The 4,308-nt window shown below is 41.7% G+C and overlaps 1 protein-coding gene across 2 annotated transcripts in view; it reads left to right on the plus strand.

The window, feature by feature from the left end:
* Positions 1-4,308, plus strand: part of Lrp2bp (LRP2 binding protein) — a 40,068-nt gene that overhangs the window by 24,263 nt on the left and 11,497 nt on the right. The window lies entirely within an intron of this gene.

Below are 4,308 nucleotides of genomic sequence, written 5' to 3' on the forward strand. Positions count from 1 at the left end.
CTGGGATTAAAGGCATGCCCCACCTGGTTTCTATGGCAACTAGTGTGGCTCCTAGGATTGAAGGTGTTTGTTACTACTGCCTGGTCTGTAAGGCTGACCAGTGGGGCTTATTCTCTGATCTTTACTCTCTGATCTTCAAGCAATCTGTATTTATTAAAATACACATAAAATGCTTCTACAGAATGCAATGATCTACATTATCACTCTAATATCTGCACTGAAATCATTTGCTCATGAGGAATAATTTTAGGCCTATATAAGTTATCTTGTTGAAGACAGAGGGTAAAGAAACTGAGTTCTGAAGAACATTATTACAATTTGAATTTCTCCAATTTTTTTCTCATTGTACAAATAAATTTCAAATGCTATCCAAATAACAATTAAAAACTTAATTTTTAATTTTCAAGACTACTTAGACATATCTTTCTGTGTTCATGAGCAAATCTGTCCTATCCATAAGGGTCTCAAATTCCAAATTCTAAGTGTATGTGGGTTTTCTAACCTCGACTTCCCTACAGGTTTCAAGCCTTGGCTTACAGCCTGGTCTTGTGAATATGAATTTATATTTCTGAACTCTCTAAGATAAGAATAAACTGCCTTGGAGACAGGACTGCCATTGCCCCTCTCCCTTGTGTAGCACAAATAATAAAAACCCAGAGACGGATACCGGGATTAAAGCTGAAGATCAGAGAAACAGAACAGTCAGCCGTTAGAGAGACCTTTTCCCTCTATCAACGCTCAGACCAAAGGGTCGATCCCCAGACTGCAGAGGCTGTACTGTGCGTCTCCACCAAACCCCAACTCCACACTCCAGTGAGTTCCTGTCTCTTCCCCTTTATATTCCTCTCTCTGCCCAACCATGTCGCTCCTGTCTCCACCTCCCTAGATCTGGTCTTAAAACCGTGTGACTCCCAAACACTGGGATTAAAGGTGTGAGCCAACCACTGCCTGGATCTGTTTCTGGATCTTGTGCAGCGCAAAGTAGTCTTAAGCTCACAGAGATCTGTCTGCCTCTGTCTCCCAAGTCCTGGGACTGAAGGTGTGTGCCACCTCTCTCTGGCCTCTAGTGGCTTAGCTCTGCACTCTCGTCTTCAGGCAAGCCTTATTTATTAAAATACAAATAAAATGTCACCACACCCTTGGCCGTAGTTGACCTTGATGACTGACTATGGTCCACATTTGAGCTCAATCTAGACCTAGCACTGAATGGACCCCTTGTCAATACAAAAATTTTAGCAAGACATTACCAATTGAATATTTTATGTAAATTTTATATATTATGTACATTTAGGAAATTAGTCGTTAACCTAACAGAGCTGTTAACAAGACTGAATAGCAACATATAAAAACACAGAACACAGAGACATCCTTTATTCATTTTCTTCTTTTTCATCTTGTAGAAAGCTCTCAGTGGGGCCTACACTTTAGGTGCCCAAATTTTCTACTTTTGACTCTTTTTTATCGTGCAATGAAATGAATGGATGAATGGTAGATAAGAGGAATATTTGCACTAAATGCAAGGTATTTTATTAACTACTTGTTTAAAGTTGGTAGGATGTAGTCTCCATGACTGCGGTGCCCATATACACACTGCCCCCCCCCCATACACATATGCACATACACACATGACTTAAAATAATTTTTAAAGGACAAAACAAACAGGGGCTGGAGAGATGACTCAGTGGTTAAGAGCACTGGTTGCTCTTCCAGAAGCCTGAGGCTCAATTCCCAACACCTGTATGGCAGCTCGCAATATCTGAGACTCTAGTTGCAGGGGATCTGGTGCCCCCTTCTGGCCTCTACGAGAACCAGGCATGTGTATGGTGCATAGAAATACATTCAGGAAAAATACCTGGGTGTGTGTGTGTGTGTTTGTGTATGTGTGTGTGTGTGTGTGTGTGTCTTAAAACAAAAATAAAACAAACAAAATGTTTTAGTGGCATAAATGAAGCTTAAAAGATCCATCCCCACTTCCTGTGCTAGCAGCACTTACTAAACGCAACCTATGAGTTACGGACTCAGCACTTGTGAACTGCACAGATTGAGTCCATTGGCTTAATGGACTATTTACTCAGTCTTTACCACGTCAACACTACAGATGGTGTCAGAACAGTCCGAGGTGCCGGATAACCAAAGATGAGAAGGGAAGGGATTGGCGGTCTCAGGAAGACTATTAGTGACGCTAAGCGACATTATAGGCTAAGATACACACGTGCCAGACACAAAGGTGCAGTCAGGAAGGTTTCCATCAAACAGGTGGCATAGACTGAACCTTTCCAATTTAAAAAAAAAAAGCATTTAGACAGAGGAAGCAACGTGAACAAAGTTAGGAGATGCCCCTTGGTAGCTGAAATCCAGCTTCTCCAGCCAAGTCAGCATATGAACTGAGATTATCAAGGAAAATATGGGTATTGCCGGTTAACAGTGCTGGAGAGGGTCAGGCAGTGGTGATGCGCGCCTTTACTCCCAGCACTCAGGAGGGAGAGGCAGAGGCAGAGGCAGGTAGATCTCTGTTAGTTCAAAGTCAGCCTGGTCTACAGAGGCTGTAGGCTAGGAGTGTTAGCCAGGAAAATCCTGTCTCAAAAACCAAACCAAAACAACAACAACAAAACCGTGCTGGAGATGAAAAAGCCACTTAGTCACTTAAATCATATACATAGGAGACTGGGCTCAAGCAGGGCTCCCTACATTTCCATGGACCATCCTAACTGTACTCTCTGAGGTTGTTTCCATTTCCTCTGCCCATTAAAGCCCTCAGTCTATGTTAAATCGGCTGGGAGTTTAGCTCAGAGCTGGAGCTGTTGGCCTGCGTGATGATCGAGCTCTCTCCCCAGCTCTGTAAGATGAACAAAGTAAAACAATTAAGGTCAGGAACGTAAGTAGACATCCTCACTCCATCAGTCTTTTTCGATCTTCAAATGATAAAACAGCTTTTAGGGAGCCGTATTAAAACCCACTCTCGAAAACATTTTGAACAAGATGAATCACCAGTAAGATGAAGAGCTGATGACTGTGAAATTATTAGACCTGTGAACTGGCTGATTAATTCGGACATCTTAACATCTGGCAAAACAAGGTTGTCTCTTCTGATTTTGTTTTCCCTTGATCTGCTGGATTTATTAAATAGCATCGTGTCCAACACAGGGAAGAAAGAATCTGTTACACCTTCTTCAGCTGTCTTCCCTTACCTGCTAGGTTTTCAAGGCTATTATTTTTATAGCAACATTAAATTGTTACAAAACCCAGAGTTCTTTGAAAGAATGTTATCAGGGTATCAGAATGTATCCATAGGAGATCCTAGGTGCATAAAGGTGTTTGCTGTCAAACCTCAGGGTCTGATTTCACTCTTGGGACCTACCTGGTGATAGGAGAGAGCTGACTCCCCCCAAAAGTTATCTTTTAACTTCACACACACCATGACTTGTGTTCACCCCACACATACATGCATACATACATATGCACGTTAATTAGATAAAATATAATAAAATATAAATATAAGATAAAATACAAAAAGATGGTTAAAAACCTCGAGACCAGTTCTGACGTTCACGCGACTGCCACCCTCACGTGGTTCTTTGGTATTACTGGGGATTGCAGTAACAAGATCTCAGTCAGTTGGCTGCCAAAATTAACTAAGAATTAGAAGAAGAGAAGACCTAACAGAGGAGTTATGGGTGAGGTAGCCATTTCTCCACAAAGCAAGCTGATGCCATAGCATATCCATCATGCATCCACGCCATGCAACGGCCCATGTCTTCCTCCAGAATGAAAATCATTTCCAAGCATTGGTTTTATTTTTATCTGTGCATTCGAACAGCTCCCCTGTTATAATTCATCACAAGAATTATAGCATCATTTAACGTGAAGTTTATAAGTAAGTACTAAAGAAAATTATAGTGATGAATTAATATTCACAGGCACGTCTTTTTCAAATCTTTGATACAGTCACCTCTGGCCAAAAAGAATTTATCAGAAAAAAAAGAGAAAAATTTAAACTTACCAAAGAAATAGTTGACTACCAACTTCAATCTGTCTGTCGGTCAAGGCTGTTGTCATCCATGAAGGATTGCTTCCTGAACAAGCTATCATGATTCTTCGAAACCCTACCAGCTCCTTCCTGCCCCTGCCCCTTCCTGCCCTTTCTGTGCTCTGTCCTTTTGCTTTCTCCTGTAACACAAGTATGTAGTAATATGAGCGGCGGGGCTGCATCCCCAGCACCCCACTGCCCGCAAGGCTAGCTTTGCCCAAAACAATTACATGGACACTGTATTCTTTTAAACACTGCTTGGCCCTTTAGCTCTAGCCCTT

Source organism: Microtus ochrogaster, linkage group LG7_11 (assembly GCF_000317375.1).
Source record: "Microtus ochrogaster isolate Prairie Vole_2 linkage group LG7_11, MicOch1.0, whole genome shotgun sequence".
Lineage (NCBI taxonomy): Eukaryota > Metazoa > Chordata > Mammalia > Rodentia > Cricetidae > Microtus > Microtus ochrogaster.